The sequence below is a fragment of the Ochotona curzoniae genome, unplaced genomic scaffold (assembly GCF_017591425.1).
Source record: "Ochotona curzoniae isolate NIBS_2020 unplaced genomic scaffold, NIBS_Ocur_1.0 contig_430, whole genome shotgun sequence".
Taxonomy (NCBI): Eukaryota; Metazoa; Chordata; class Mammalia; order Lagomorpha; family Ochotonidae; genus Ochotona; species Ochotona curzoniae.
This window is the reverse complement of record NW_024466219.1, coordinates 135,258-151,783: the sequence shown is the minus strand read 5'-3', so window position 1 is coordinate 151,783 and position 16,526 is coordinate 135,258. Positions and strand designations below refer to the sequence as shown.

The following is a 16,526-nucleotide window of genomic DNA, read 5'->3' as shown; positions in this document are numbered from 1 at the left end:
CCTGGGCATTAAAGGCAGTTCTTCAAGAATTTCAAAACAAAACACCAAGTCTAGTATACTAAGGAAATACAACGTCATCTTCAGAGACCCTTAGGGGTTCTTGCTCAAACCCTGGGCTCTGCCTGCCCAGCACCTGCTACTGTCCCATCTCTGAGGTGGTTCTAGAGGTTCCCCAACCAACAGACACCCCATCCAAGTTCTACACAGATCTCTCGGGACATGCTGAAGGCACAACTTCAAAGGCAGGGAGGTGGGTGGGTCCATTTCTAACTCACAAAGCACAAGACACTGCAAATCTCCCTCAGGTCCTGGGTCTTGTGCCTGGCATGGCTAGGGAAGCCTGCCTGAACCTCAGGCTACTTGGGTTTACAACCTCACCCCACCCTCTGCTGTGCTGTGCTGACCCACACATTCTGCACTGTGCTATGACAAACCCTATGCCTGCTGCTCCAACCACACCAGGGCATCACACAAGTGCATTTCATCATGGAGGAAAGATGTGTGCTATGGAGCTCCCCTCCCAGAGCAGTGCCAATCTTGAGCCCTACCATTCTCATTGTATTTGCTTTGCTCTGGCCACCTTGGGCTTAAAATGCCACCTGACTGGCAGCTTTTGATTCAGACTGCCATTCCCCTCAAAATGCCCAGGATGATGAAGAAAACAAGAGCAAATGGCATTTTAAAGAGCAGATAGGCACCAAGGCAGAACAAATTCCCTAGTCTGCAGGATTTCCATGGGTCTCTTAGCCCAGCCTCTAGGTGAGGCCCGCATTCAGAAAACACCACAGCCCAGGCTCTAGTGCCCCCGGACAGAGGGAGGTCTTGCTTGCTACAGCCCCCAGAACTTCTGTGTCTGGAGCCATTGTGAGCCCAAGGTTCCTAACAAAGAAGAGGCAGGAAGTGGGGGTAGGATTTGGCAGTGACACAGTCTGGGTGTAGCATGGCAGGTCTGCAGCTGAGTCCTGGTGACTGCCCTGGGCATGTCATGCAGGCCTTGGAGCCCCACAACGCACATCAGGGAAGGAAAACACAGGGCGGCACCATTACATCTGCCTCGGGGGTGTGCTTTGGCCTTGCAGTTCAGCCACCGCATGTCACACCTTTGAGTTTGAGTCCTAGCCTCTCCACTTCCAGTCCAGTTTCCTCTGAAGGTCACATCAGAGGCAGCAGGGGATGTTGGGTAATTGGGTCCCTGCCACCTCTGGGTGGGCTCCAGGCTCCTGGTTTCAGCATGAAGTGGCCCTGAATATCAGTGGCATCTGAAGAGAAAACCAGCAGATGAAAGAGCCCTGTCTCTGCCTGGGCTGTACCCTCAGTAGAGAGGTTGGGGAAAGGCGCCAGGAGCTCATTGGGGAGACGTCACTGAATGCTGACATGAACCCAGAGTGGACGAGAGACTGGGCAGACCCCACAGCTGCCCTGCATGGACCAAGTCAGCCAGCCAGGTAGATGCGAGCAGAACAAGGACAGGGAGGCATAGAGGACACATCCACTTCAGGAAACGGAATCCCTGAAACTTATGTGCTCAGGTGGGATAGGGCTGTGACTTCTATGTGAGATCCCAGGCACAGTGCTGTAGTGCCCATACCCCACAGGAGGAAGGAGGGAGCTCAGACAGGGTCCAGACTGGTCAACACCTGCACAAGGTAATGCAGCCTGTGGGGCGGGGGAGTGACAGGGCTGTGAGGGGTGTGGTCGTTGTGTTGCTCAGCTCTGACTGCCACTATACAACACGGGTACAGGAAGCACAAGTTCCCAATCTACTTGGTGAAGGCAGTGTGGATTCTCTTAGAAATTGTAAAATGACTGAGGCCTCTCTTTGGGGCAGCTACCACAACAAATCTCCAAGTAGGTTCACAAACTTCTCAGCCCAGCAACATCCAAGGACCACATAACTCCATGACACCTGAGGTCAAAAGCTACAATCCTGCAAATGGGAAGGTAGAATTTTGCTCAGTGCTGGCTATGTAACACAATGTCTCGCCCTTGTGATCACCATGAGTCACAGATGAGCCCTGAGCCAGACTGGGCTGTCACAGCTCACCTGGGGAACAGCCCCTACCAAACAGAGGTCACACAGCCCCTATGTCCACACTCACTTAGTGAGGTCAGATGTCCCCTGTGTCCACACTCACTCAGTGAGGTCACACGGCACCTGTGTCCACACTCAGTGAGATCACACGGCACCTGTGGCTACTATTACTCTGTGAGGTCACATGTCCCCTGTGTTCACACTCACTGAGGTCACATGGCCCTTGTGCTCACACTCACTCAGTGAGGTCACACGGCCCCTGTGTCCACACTCACTGAGGTCACATGGCCCCTGTGCTCACACTCACTCAGTGAGGTCACACGGCACCTGTGTCTACTATTACTCTGTGAGGCCACACAGCCCCTGTGTTCACACTCTGTGAGGTCACACGGCCCCTGTGTCCACACTCACTGAGGTTACCCGGCCCCTGTGTTCACACTCACTCAGTGAGGTCACCCGGCCCCTGTGTCTACTATCACTCTGTGAGGTCACATGTCCCCTGTGTCCACACTCACTGAGGTCACATGTCCCCTGTGTCCACACTCACTGAGGTCACCCGGCCCCTGTGTTCACACTCACTCAGTGAGGTCACCCGGCACCTGTGTCTACTATCACTCTGTTTGCTCACACGGCCCCTGTGTTCACACTCACTCAGTGAGGTCACTCCACACATGGGGATAATGTTGGGATATACACACCTTCACCAGTCTGCCTCAGGTTCTCCTTCTGGGTACTTCCCTTTCATGGTTCCTCTCAACCCTCTAAACTTACTGAGCACAGACTCCCTGCAGACATGTGCCACAGCCAGTGTGGTTTCAGTTTGTGTTTTCCTCATGTTCCACGATGTTGGGCTTTTTTTATCTTCCTGTTGACCAGCCCTGCAACCCTGGGGAAATGTCTCCCTAGCTCCTCTTCTTTTTTGCTGTTTGGCTGGTGAAAATCTTGTCTGTTATGGATACCAGCCGTAGCAAGAGGGAAACATTGCTCCCAGCCCAGGGGCAGTGGCTGCCCCCAGTAGCATGTCTTATGGGGCTGGTTCACCCACATGGTTCAGATTCACATTACCCTGCAACATATCATCTATGGCTGAATTCTTCTGGTATTTCAGCTGAGCTGGAATGGAATACTCCAAGGAATCACAACAGGACCGCGCACAGAATTGGTGCATGTGCTGCCCTCTGGGAGGGGAGCTGAGCTGAAATCTGCAGGAAGGGAAGTGGGGACAGCATCAACAGCAGGAGTGAACTGGCTACTCCATGCCTAGGAACACAGTGGGAGTGAGCTAGCTGGCCGCTCCATGCCCTGGGACACAGAGCAGAGGGAGCAAGCTGGCTGCTCCATGCCCTGGGACACAGAGCAGAGGCAGGAGACAGCACCTGAGGGCAAGGGCACCTGGTCTCTTGTTGAGAGCTAAGGAGTTGATTAGCATTTGTTAAGCTTGGCTCCTGCAGGAAATGGGCTTTGAGGCTAGTGGCACCTTGTCTGTCAGACTCATTAGCATCCGATTGTTCTGCTAGGGGCTTGGGGGGAAAAGTATATATGGCTGAATAAAGGGAGGTCTGAGAGACCTCTTCCACCATTACTGGTCTCCTGTCCGCGTTTCATTCCCTGACCCTCGCCGTGTCCATGTTACTGGCTCTGCTGGCCGGAACAGTCTCTGACCAGCAGCATTCTGGTGGAAGCCTTACCCATTCTGGGTAAGCATCCAGCCCAGAGGAAACTCATCTAACACTGGCTCTAATTCCAGGACAGTGTCCTGGTGACGGCCACAACACTCTACCTATCTGACTCCTGTAACAGATTCTCTTCTCCATCAGGATACATGGCTGATGCAAGTTAGTAGCTGCAGAAAGTCGGGCAGTGGTGTTGCTTCCTGTGTACCTGTCCATTCTGCACAGGCAAGCAAAGTGCTCACACCAGACTTCCTAGCCACCAGGCAACAGCCAGGCTTCCTGAACAAGTCCCTCCCAGGTCACACTCCCACCATGCCTTGCACAACACCAGCTCACACCCAAGACAGGGTCCCAGGCCTCCCCAGGCATCTGACAGCCTCCTAGGCTGCCTAGCCCACCTCAGTGCCCAGTCTGGCATCTGACAGCCCTACACCTACCTGACTTGTCTGTGTCTCCACTCCAAAATGTAGACCTCAGGCTGGCCCTGGCAGGCCTTGGCACCTTGCCATCCTTTACTTCCCAACTCACAGTTGGGGCCCAGAAAGTACTCTGTGGCAGTCTGTGGACTACTGGTATATCAATTAGTTTCAACAGTGACAATTCTGAAACACCCAGCACCAGGGCAGGGAGACACGGATTTCTTTGGGTTGTTATCCACCTGCCAGGAGCTGTGCTCCGCACTTCCCACCCACTTCGCCTGTACAACAGCCATGTCATAGGGAAAGGCATACCTAGAGACTGTCAGGAATTTGTGAGGCTACATAGCCCAGCAGAAGAGTTGGGCCCAAGCCCTGAAAGGCCAGCTGTCTTCAGAACCCAGACTCGGATTCAGGGGACTCTGTTTGGACCAGTGGGAGCCCACAGGTGGAAGCATGTACTGGAACTCAGAGTCCCTAATCCATCTCTCACTTGTCTCTCCCAATCCATCCATCTCACCCATCCCACTCATCCCACCCATCCCACCCACCCGACACATCCTACCCATTTCTCATGCCCCACCTGTTGATAGGAACAGTCTGACTATAAGTACTTTACATTTACATTGCTCCAGCAAAACATGACCATAAATAAAAATGGAGCTTTGGGAAATATGGGTTGGAGTACTATTAACAATCTTAATTGTATCCTCAATATTGTTATAGTTTTATCAGAAATTGATGATCCAGAAATAGCTGCAATAATAGACCTCCTTTGCAAGTTATGCTGTGACTTAATAATGGATATAGTGTGTATGTTAGAGTCTTTTAACAAAGGTGACTCCATCTTCCTAAACTACTGGTGAAATGGGGCCTCCTCTCCTATAGCTCCTGTCAAGAGACTCCTAGGCGCACAAGCCCTCCCCTTATCACCTTTATCAAGAAGCCACCATGTACGTAAGCATGTCATGGTAGAAATGATAAAGAAGAAATAATTGTATACTAATGAATATGTATGTTTTGAGAATGAATATGCATGCTTCTTAGAATTGAGAGAAAGCAAGTGTTACTGATAGATAACATGTAATAGCCAATCAAAACATTGTAAGCAACTGCCTGCCTTGCCCCTGGATTTGTATATAAACCCATGCATTTGTCCCAGTCACTGAAGCCAGCAGGCTCCCACTAGACCGGAGCCAAAAGCCCCTGGGCTTCCACTCGAACTTGCAGGCTCCCACGAGACCGGAGCCAAGGTCTTGGGCTTCCACTCGAACTTGCAGGCTCCCACGAGGCCGGAGCCAAAGGCCTAGCAGACTTCCACGAGACTGAAGTCAAGAGGCACTCTCGGTGGCTTCCCCCATCCTGTTTGGTGTGTGCTTGCCTGAATAAATGCTTGAATGCTTGATTGCAAAGCATCCACTCTCGACTCTTGGCATTTGTTCTGGTGACCGGGCTCGGTGTTCGCGATACCTGTCCACCCAGCTAACGTCCACCGACCCCGAGACCCCAGGTCTGTGTGTAAGGAACAGCAGCCTGTGGCTGTGGAGGCAGCAATGGTGAAAAGGCTGTGCCACTCGTGGCTACACAGTGAGTGTTGAACATGCCAACCCAAGACGCGCTGCACACCTGGGGAAGCCACACCTGCATCCGCACAGCCGACACTTGCTGATGCTTACCCTGAATCCTTGTCATTTAGTCCCATGTTGGCTTCCCCAGCGACTTCGATGTTCTCTGCTTAACAACATTGAACTGCTCTGTTCTACTCTTTGTAAAGATTGATTTATTTGAATGCAGAGTGAGAAAGATTGTTCATCTACTGGTTCACTTGACAAATGACCGAGATCTCCAGGGTCAGTCAAACTGGAGGCAGGAGCCAGAGTTCCATTTGAATTACTCTAGTGGGCAGAGGGATAAGCATTTGGGGCATCTCTGTTGCTTGCCCGGGGTGAACAGAAGGCCAAGTGGGAATTCATGGTCTGATACAGAATGTTGGTGTCACAGCCCATGGGCTAGCTTATTCACTCAGGGAGAGGCCATTTTTCACTGGCATATAGTTACTCAAGCTCAGAATCAGAATCTACTAGGGGACTGGGACTTTTCTGCTGAGGACTACACCATTAAATCATGAACACAAAACTAGGTCAGCAAGGACAGCAGCGAAGAAAACAAAGAGAACTGCACAGTAAAATTGAGGGAAAACAGACAAGTGGGGTGACACCCATGTTTAGTCAGTAGCACACAGCTCTCCTCACCTCACCCAGTGCACAGCACTCAGCTCTCCCCTTCACCAGGACACAGCATTCAGCTCACTGCACTCTGACTGTAGCATGTGAACAACCATGTTTGGTTCCTATGTAGAAGTATTTCTCTAGGTTACTTTCATTTTATGGTTCCTGATCTTACAACAGCTGAGAATATCTCTGGGTCCCTCTGCTAATCTTCGCAAGTTTTCAAATGCTCATAGCTGTGCAGGGTAGCCTTCCCAGCACTGACTCTCCTGTAGCAAATGGAATCTCCCATTTTCCCCAAGGCATTCTGGAAATAATCCTTGTGTGTTTACATTGGATCCCTGACCTCCCTGCCCCTGGAACTCCACACAGAGTGAGACCCCCTTCTTGTGAGAGATGTCCAGCCATAAACTTCTAGGGGCTCCACATGCAGCCTCAGCCCTGACCCCACCCCCAGCTGTATCACCCACAAGGCTACATGGGACCAGGCATGGCCACCACAGTCTGCACCCCAGCACTGAAACCAGAAGGGAAGTGACCAGTGTGCAGGACACCCTCCCACATCAAGTCCGACTGCACAGGGGCTAACTGGCAGGTAGGAGGCTGTACCACAAAATGTGGGGACATCCCAGAAGAAACATATGCTGCAGGCCCTATGGAAAACAGGCCCAACCCAGATAAGGGCCATCCCAAGCTGGCCCCCAAGTAGCCAAGCAGTTGTAGGAGCAGAGAGCAGGTGCCCCCATCTGTGTGTTTGCTAGGCCACTGGGACACATGGCCTTAACCACAGCAACAGCCTACCAACAGCACCCCACCAGGGATTCCCATGGGAAATGCCAAAAGCCGCAAATGCCTTCAAATCTTTGCTTCAAGGATAGCACCCAGGCCCAAGCTCCAGGTGGGTCACAGCAGGTGCTGTCACTCCGCCCCAAGTGCAGGAAATGGCAGAGACCATCTAACCCTGTTGGACTTCACAACTCACTTGCACAAACTTCTCTATTTCTAGAAAACTCCTGAGCTTTCTTGAGTTTTCAAGAGCTCAGGGTGACATAGAGCTCTTCAAAACATTACTGTTCTTATACATGGAAGAATTGGTCACATGAAATACGTGTGAAAGCACTCCTGATGGTGTGCCTGCAGGGTAGAGGAGCACCAGGACGGCGCACATGGGAGTCACAGCACCAGGATGGCACACACCGGAGTCACAGCACCAGGACGGCACACACCGGAGTCACAGCACTGGGATGGCACACACTGGAACCACAGCACCGGGACGGCACACACCGGAGTCACAGAACCAGGATGGCACACACTGGAACCACAGCACCGGGACGGCACACACCGGAGTCACAGCACCAGGACGGCACACACCGGAGTCACAGCACCAGGATGGCACACACCGGAGCCACAGCACCGGGACGGCACACCCTGGAACCACAGCACCAGGATGGCCCATGCTGGAGCCAAACAGGAAGATGCATGTGTGTCCTGCTCTGTTACTGTGGCACTCTTGGTGGCCCAGTCTTCATCTACTATTACTTGGGACCCAGAATTGGGGCAGGGCACCTCCATGAGCAGCAATGTACAGCACACTGAGTAAGGGCCACTTACCTATCCCCTGCCCAAGAGCTGCACATGCCAGTTTGCCCCACCCCTGGTATAGCACTCATTCCTTCAGTTTCCCTCGAAGCCTGAACTCAGGAAGGCACAGCCACCTGTGCCGGATGCCACAAGCTGAGCTGGGAGACCAGCCGTGCACTGGCTCCAGATGGGTCAGAAGCCACAGACTCACTAATGAGCACAGAACAGCTGCACATGAAGGCTCTGTGTCTGAACCCCCGCTGTGGCATCATTAATTCATGGGGTCTCCCCAGCAGGTTGGAGGGAGAACACAGACCTGCAAAGTTCAGCTTCCAGGCCAGGCCATCATTCCCCATTCTAGGGCCTGCACAGTCAAGGCTCACACACAGAGGGCTAGATCCCATAGAAAGACTGTCCACAGAGGCACTTTGTCCACACAAGGGCATGTCCACTGGACACTGTGTACAAATCACAGCCCAGAGGAGGACTCTATTTACAGAGGCACTTTTTCCACAGGACTCTCCACAGAAGAACTCTGTCCAAAGGATTCTGCCCACAGAAGGACTCTGTCCACAGAACTCTGTCCACAAGACACTGTTCACAGCGTGATTCTATCTCACACAGGCACTCTGTCCACCAAGGGACACAGTCTACAGGGCTCTATGTGGACTCCATTCCAGAAACGTCACGGCTTTTACTGCTGTCACATCAAGGGCTAAAGGCCCATTGAGAAGGAGACAGGAAATGCTTAGCACTCAAACGCACGTCTCCCTGTACCTCATGCGACATCTGACAGAGTGCAGGTAGGAATCAGCCATTTCACTGTTCCTCTGTGAAATGGCACAAGGCTTAGGTGTGCCAAACCTTGTGTATCCGTTAACTGATAATTTGCACCAAATATATTCAGGCAACATCCACCACGTGCTCACCACTCAACCAACAACTTCCAGTCTTCCATCACGTCCTCACCCTCCTCACAGGCATCACCTCCCTGGTGCCCGTCACCTTCACCCTCCTCACTGGCATCACCTGCCTCATGCTGTCACCCTCACCTTCATTAGTGATATCATCTCCTTTGAAGTTCATTGTCCCCTCACAGATTCCTATGTCCACTGTAAGATCGACCCCCCTATCCCTGGCCAACTTTTCCTTTTCTGGAGCAGTCGCCTCCATGAGAAAAGTAGCTGACAGTTATGGCTGTAGCCTGCTGTTCTCTATGGCCACAGGTTCCAGAAGGCTTAAGACTCTCCCCATTGGGCCAAAGCAGAAAGCAAAGGCCACTCTAGCTCAAGAACTGCCCAAGTTCGGCGAAAGCAAGCATACTGGCTGCAGTGACCACAGGCACCACAGTGCTGGCCTTAGCAGAAGTGCCAACACAAAGGCCCGGGTCTTACTCCTGCCTCCTGGTGCCTTTCTTAGCATCTGAGCACTCTGCTCGTGCACAGGATTTATACACTCAGACACCTGCTTCCTGGCTGTGCCTATTTCCAAGGCTTATTCTCCAGCCATGTTCCAGAACTGTGGAAGTGTTGGGGGATGGGATGGAGGCAGGCATGGAAAACGGAGAGTCACAGTGCAGAGAGCCTGGTTATGAGCATTTGGGGCACTGTGCTGAAGCCCCAGGGCTTCTTGATCTCAGCAAGCTTTCATGAGATCAATTTTGACTATCCTCTCAGCATTTCCAAAAGAGTGGTGTGCATACTTTAGACTCCCTGTTCCGTTCCCACATGGACTGCTGTTACAGTGTGTATGACTCAGGATCCCTGTTCCCAGTGCTCACGGACTGCTCACTACCACTCCAAGAGCCTAAAGACCTGTCTTGAAGCAACAAGGTGAACTTGGCAAGGCTGGAGACAGGAACCTGCAGGGCCAGCCCTGCTGCACACAGCTGAGTCAAGGGTCAATGCGACAGGGAACTAGGGCCACAGAGACCCAGGGACTTCTGGCCCTGCCCCAACGTACAAATTCAAATGAAATTAAAGTGTCAGATCATTCACTCAAGCACTTGTCCACAACTTAATAGATCCTGTCAACCCTTTTGCCAGCGCTGCAAAAATCATGCCCTGTGATGCCCAGCTTGGCCAGCAGGTGACAGCAGTGGGATAGAGGCAGCTCGACCCAGTAATGCCCTGGTTGGCCAGCAGGTGGCAGCAGGTGGCAGCAGGGGGCCCTTGCTAGAATCCCATTCAGGCGCTTGCAGTTAGCAACTTTGTTTCCACACAAAATCTGGCTGGCATCCAGTGAGGTGAACACTGAGAATGTGTCTGGGTCACGCCTCCCTTTACAGCTGCCCCAGCACAGCTACAGGCACTTGAGGCATGCGGGGCGTGTTTACAGGAGAGCTTCTATAGCCCTCAGTATAGCCCCTCATCTGGAAATTCAGCAGCAGGCTGACGCAGATGACGCTGATGCTGCTTTCCCAATACTGGGATTTCCCACATCATCCCACAGGTTGGGAGGTGCAGACATGTGCAGTTGGTGCTCCCTCCCCATTTGCAGTAGCAGGTGCCCACCTCCTGGTAATACAGGCCCAGTCAGCAGGGAGACTGCCAGGCTACCCTGGAGACCCTCCTGCTGCTTCATGGCAACTCCGAAAAGTTCTTGGGCCTTCTCCAGCCCACAACAGAGGCAATGGGGCTCAGAAACACTGCTTCCCAAAGTCAATGGACATGGGCTGAAGGCAGGGAGGTCAGTGCCCACGCACCTGCACCTGCCTGCATTTCACAGCGCTGGTCAGCACCCAATGTGATGAATGACCATGGGTGTGGGTGCAGCACACCTTCACCCACTGACTCACACTCACTCCCTGAAGGATGCTGACAGTGCTCCTCAGCCCTGGGATCTGGGGTGGAGGAGTCAGAGCTGGCTTGGCTCCCACAACACTGAGGGTCTCTAGTACACACACAGGTGAATGGGCACTCTTTGCAAACTGCAGGGCAAGTGAGAAGAACTGGCCTGCTTGCTCAGAGTCAGGAGAAACAGGCTGGGTCTGGTATAGCCTTGCACCTGGCCTGGGTAAGGGCTGGGGCAACCTTTCAGAGGATAGGACAGGACCAAGAATCCAGATAAGGCACAGGACACAGAAAATTCTGGCAGGCATTTGTGTCACATTCAGGGCACACAGGACTCCATGAGTATTCAGAACTGCTCCTACCTATTGAACTGTGCTGTGGCCCAGCAGGTTAAGCCACAGTTGCGACACCAACACCCCTATCCCCCCATCCTGTTGTGCTTCTGATCCACTCCCAGGGAGTAGCAGGAATGAATCGAGTTCTTGGGAAGTGCCTCTCACATGGAAGACACAGCTGGAGCTCCTGGCTTCAGCCTGGCCCAGGATTAGCTGGGCAGCGAGTACACAGCTGGACCCTCTGTCTCTCCCTGTCTCTCTGCCTTTCAGAAAAAAGAAGAAATGGGGGATAAATGGACAGATAAATAAATTGCTTTTAAAGTTCTCTGCTGTGCAAAGGGAGCAGACCCATGGAGTGAGGCCAGCCAGGGGCTCAAGGTGGCTGCCCAGGGACAATGACTGGAGGGAGACTGGCTGCCAGGGTGGAGTAGCGCCTGGACTTGGAAATGGCTGGGAGGTGGTAAGTCAGATGTGGTGGCTGAGAAGTGAGGGATGTGAGGAAGTAAAGGACATTGAGCCTCTGGTGCAGTGCATGGACGTGCGACGCAGCCACCTAGGAGGGGACAAGGCTAGGTAGTTCTGTTCTAATGCAGATCAGACAATGGGACTCAGGTGCCAAGCAACAGAGCCGTGATTCTGGGAAATCACATGGAAGCCACCTGTACCCAGGGCAGGAACAGGGTTGGCTGCACCTCATGGCCTGAGGACCTGGTATGCTCCACACTGCCCTGTGACAGAGCCAGTGACAGATACCAAGTGGCAGATGTGATGTCACACCTCCCACCATGCACATATCATCAAGGGGTCTGTGGCACACCAGGAAGGTGCCAAGCAGTGGAGCCACCTCAGGCATGAACATTCTGTCCTGCCCGGGCTCTGGGGTCCCATGTATGTCACAGCCTGGACACCACTGCCCTCTTGGCAGAGGGAATCCTGCAGCCTCAGCCCTGGCATCATACATAACCACACCCCTACACACAAGCCAGATGCAGTGCTGGCTGCCCATAGGGGGCTCTAAAGGCCAGATGGCACCAAGCACCAGCCCCAATGCCCACGCTATCGACTTGTACAGGCTTCGGCCCAACACATCCTCCAACCCTGAGGTCTGGTTTCTCCTCCATGAAGTGGACACAGCATGAGCCTATGATTGACATGAGGGCCAGGCACATGGAAAAGGCCTGTGGCTGACACAGGTTCCTGCCATGCTCTGAGGTTCCATACCCAAGCATGTAGGCACACTGGTGTGAGCCAGGAGCCCTTCTGACCACATGGCCTGGGCCCATGTTCTGTTGCTGCAGCAATAACCTGGATAGTGCTGATGGTTGGACTCCGAGTAGAGGTTAGACCCAGGGTCCCCAGGGGACCCTCTAGATTCTTCTCAACTTAGCGCCCCTCCTTCCCAACACTGCCTGGTCAAGGACTACACATTGAGCCTTGAGCTCTGGGGACAAGCTCCAGGTTCCACAGGGAGTCCCCAGGTATGAAAAGCCACTGGTGTGGTGCTCACATAGAAGCCCCCAGCCTGTGCCCACAGCTACCCCTCCACACCTCACCCTAACAAAAGGCAGGAGCAGCAGGCTCCAGGTCACCTCTGGTCTGCATCCTGCATCACCAGCACCTGGAGCCGGCGAGAAGGCAGCATGAGTGCAGCAGACTGATACAGGCCCAGCTCACAGCACTGGGGTCCCGCAAAGCAGAGGCAGGAAGGGGTAGCTCTGCAGGGCAGACGCCCACTGCCCTTCCCCTCCTGCCCCCAGAAGCTGCCCAGCTGGGCTCCCAGAACTCGCAGGCTGCAGAGGACATCAGGGTCACTCAGGACACCAGGCTTCCTTCCTAGGAGCCTGGCACACACCCGGCACTCTTGAACCCCAAGGACAGCAGGGAACCCTATTCTCTAGACTTCAGGAGTCTGACAAGCCAGGGCTGAAGAACGGATGTGGGTCCACCAGGCAGTCGAGTGCATGTTTCCTCCAAGTAGAGGTGGGAAGGAAATGACAGGGACCCCATGGGAACCACAAGACAGAACACGAGGACCCCTAGACCCCATAACCAAGGGCCTGTGGTGATGCCTTGGTTCTAAGAAATCACAAGACCAAGTTGACCCTGAACATGGCCACCCCAGGGGATGCTGCACAGCCTGGGGGCATGACGCACCAGCCATGGTAAAGGATACTCACTCCCATTCCTTGCGACGTGCCTGTGGGGTGCTCTGCATCTTGTGTGCTTCGTGAGCCTTGATGATGTCACGCTGCTCGATGAGGCCTCCCCGCCTGCGCCTCATGACCTCAGGGCTCACCGGGAGGAAGGTGCTGCAACCAGCCTCCAGCATGGCCTCTGAGCCTTCATCCATGTCAGACCCTGGCAGCACACACTGCCACGTGGGCCAGGCTGCATCACCAGGCAATGCCAGAGCATGGCGCACAGCGGCCAGCTCAGGGCTCCCGCCCACAGCAGCCAGGCAGGGGGCAGGCGAGGTCAGCTGGTGGCTGGGACTCAGTCCATGCATGGCAGGGACCATTCCAGGACATCGCTCTGCTGGGGAGACAGAGAAAAGGGTCATGGCATCACCCCATCAGATATCACCCTATCAGGACTTCACCCACATCACAGCATCACCCCAGTTAGGATATCACACCATCAGAGCATCACCCCATCAGAGTGTCAGCCCATCAGGAAATCACCCCAGCAGCATGTCACCCTATCAGAGCATCACTCCATCAGAGTGCCACCCCATCAGGATGTCACCCCATCAGAGCCTCACCCCATCAGGATGTCACCCCATCAGAGAGCAACCCCATTAGGACATCACCCCATCAGAGCCTCACCCCATCAGGGCATCACCCCATCAAAGATCCACCCTATCAAGATATTACCCCATCAGAGCCTCATCCTATCAGATCACCACCCATCAGGATGTCAATCCATCAGAGCATCATCCCATCAGAATGCCACCCCATCAGGATGTCACCCCATCAGAGAGTTACCCCATCAGGACATCACACCATCAGAGATCCACCCTATGAGGATATTACCCCATAAGAGCCTCATCCCAGGAGATGTCACACCATCAAAGCCCCACCATTATGATATCACCCCCATCAGGATGCTACTCCATTAGGATGCCATGCCTTCAGAGTGTCGCCCCCATCAAGACTTATCCTCATTACTGTGTCACACTGCAGCTTTACAACTCAGGGTCCAGGGCTATGCCCTGTTTGTCCTGAACACTGTACACAGCAGGTGCTTGATACATGGAACTGAGCACTTAGAGTTCTCCCTGTAGATCAGGCCAAGTGTGAATAACAAAGAGACTGGACACCAACACTGGGCCCCTCACTGTGCAGTGCAGAAGACAGAGGTAAGAACATCCCTGCAGACCCACCGAAAAAAATTCCTGGTGAGCAGAAAAGAGCAAAGCTAAAAACACTTTTAACAAGATTCTTCAACTCAGCAGCACAGCATACTCACAGCCAGGCCCCCTGCTGACCTCAGGGCTCACAGCTGCATGGCAGGGCCAGGTCCCCTGCTGACCTCAGAGCCCACAGCCATGGAAAGGCCAGTCCATTTCCTAGCTACACCCTCAATGTTCCACCAGCTGCTAGAGAGCCCCAGGACATGCAGCTACCCTTCTTACCTGGAAGGCAAGTGCAGCTGCAACTCAAGAGACAGAGAACCCTGAGTATGAGGGAGTCTCAGGGACCGGCAGGCAAGGAGGCTGAGAACAGAGGCCACAGCAGGGACAAAAACCAGAGAAGGAATACACAGTGGAGGGGTCAGCAAGAGAGGCCAGGCAGGTGAAGGAGGACAGCTGTGAGGTGCCAGCCAGGTGATGAGATGATGGGCTCTAGGGGTCAGACGGGAGAACGGAATGATCAACGCCAGGGGCCAGGCAGGGGGTGGTACCACCTTGGCCCCCAGTGATGATGCCTGAATCCCTGCCCTCCATAACCTCTGCTCTGCCACACACAGGCTAGTCCTGGACCCTTGGCCACCTGGTAAGAGGATGGAGGAGATGCATGTTAGATGCTGCCAACAGCGGGGGTGCCTGGGAGTGACTCACACGCCTCAGCTGTCACTGTCTCGGTGTCTCTTGATGGATTTAAATTTATCCTCATTGAGCCATGCTGAAATGTCCCTGCCTCTGCACCTCCACAGCATTCTTCTCCCTGTGACTCCCGGAGCCCAGTTCTCTTCCTCCTGCAACTCGGGTTGCTCCCCTGACCCTGGACGCATTGCCAGTTTGAACCACATCTTTGCCAAAACTACAATAGCAGCAAAATAATGAGCACTGTGGAGCCGCAGCTTCACAGACTCGTCTCCTGAATATCAAAACAGAAATTATCTCATCTCTGCTTTGGAATTCCTGTGAAACAACCTCCTACTATTGACATAAATGTTTGATGAACCATTTGCCATCCCCACCCTCATAGGGTCAACTGATCCCCAGGTCTGTCTCTACTAGGCCCTGCCCTCCAGCCCCTGAACCTCCTGCTGGTTAGCAGGTGCCCACCATGGACAGCAGGACTGCATGCAAACGCTCTGGGACAGTCAGAGGCACTGCCGGGTCCTGTGGCCCTGCCATGAGCTGATGGGAGAGCCCCGGTCAACAGAGGCTATGCCACTGGCTCTGTGTTGCTGTGTAGAGTCTGTCACCTTGGCCAGGGGTCGCAGAGGGCTGACTGCACAGCTGAACTTGAACCCAGGCCCTGAGTTGGGACGCAGAGTGTGAGGCAGGAAAAAACCTGGCCCCACTTAAGCTGATATCACTCCTTTGACACTCCTATGTCCCAAGGGAGCACAGTGCCACGAGACTCCTATGTCCCATGGGAGCACAGTGTGACAGAGTTTATGTCTTGAAATTTGCAGTATATTTCTTCTCTCCTTTATTGCCCAAAATAATCTTTTAACACCATTTTCTACAGACTTTCGAAGGGCTGTTTTACGAACTAACTCACACGTTGGTTCGGTGTCATACATCATCAATGCTGCTACAGCTTAATGCTGAAATCCTTCCACTCCAAAAGCATTTTACGATATAATTCTACAGGCCCTGGTATTTCCCTTATCCCCCCCCCCAAATCCCTCCCCTTCACTGAGTTCTCCTGTATCATTACTGTAGTCTAGTTCTTTATACACAGTCATATGTCCATCACTGAGCGCATGGACAATGACAGAGAGTCCAGCATCCTACTGTCAAGATACAGTAAACTGTTTCATTGGGAGTCATCTTTTTCTGGAAGTAGAGATGCATACTACATTGTATCCTCACATCTTGATATGATAGTCTCCATTACATAGTTACTATACATCCCTTAAATGAAAAGCACAATACAAAATCAGCAACAGGAAGCAAAATAGAAATTTACAATGCCATGAAGTTAAATTACATGCTGCTAGATATGATAGTCTCCATTATACCATTACTATACATCCCCTTAAATGAAAAGTCTCAAAACAAAACCAACAACA

General features: G+C 53.0%; 1 long non-coding RNA gene across 1 annotated transcript; it reads left to right on the top strand.

The window, feature by feature from the left end:
- Positions 1-5,355: 5,355 nt before the first annotated feature.
- Positions 5,356-11,121, top strand: LOC121159794. The gene is made up of 3 exons (XR_005884443.1): positions 5,356-5,593; positions 9,621-9,622; positions 11,109-11,121. It is a non-coding gene; the product is annotated as an uncharacterized LOC121159794 (long non-coding RNA).
- The last annotated feature ends 5,405 nt before the right edge of the window (positions 11,122-16,526 follow it).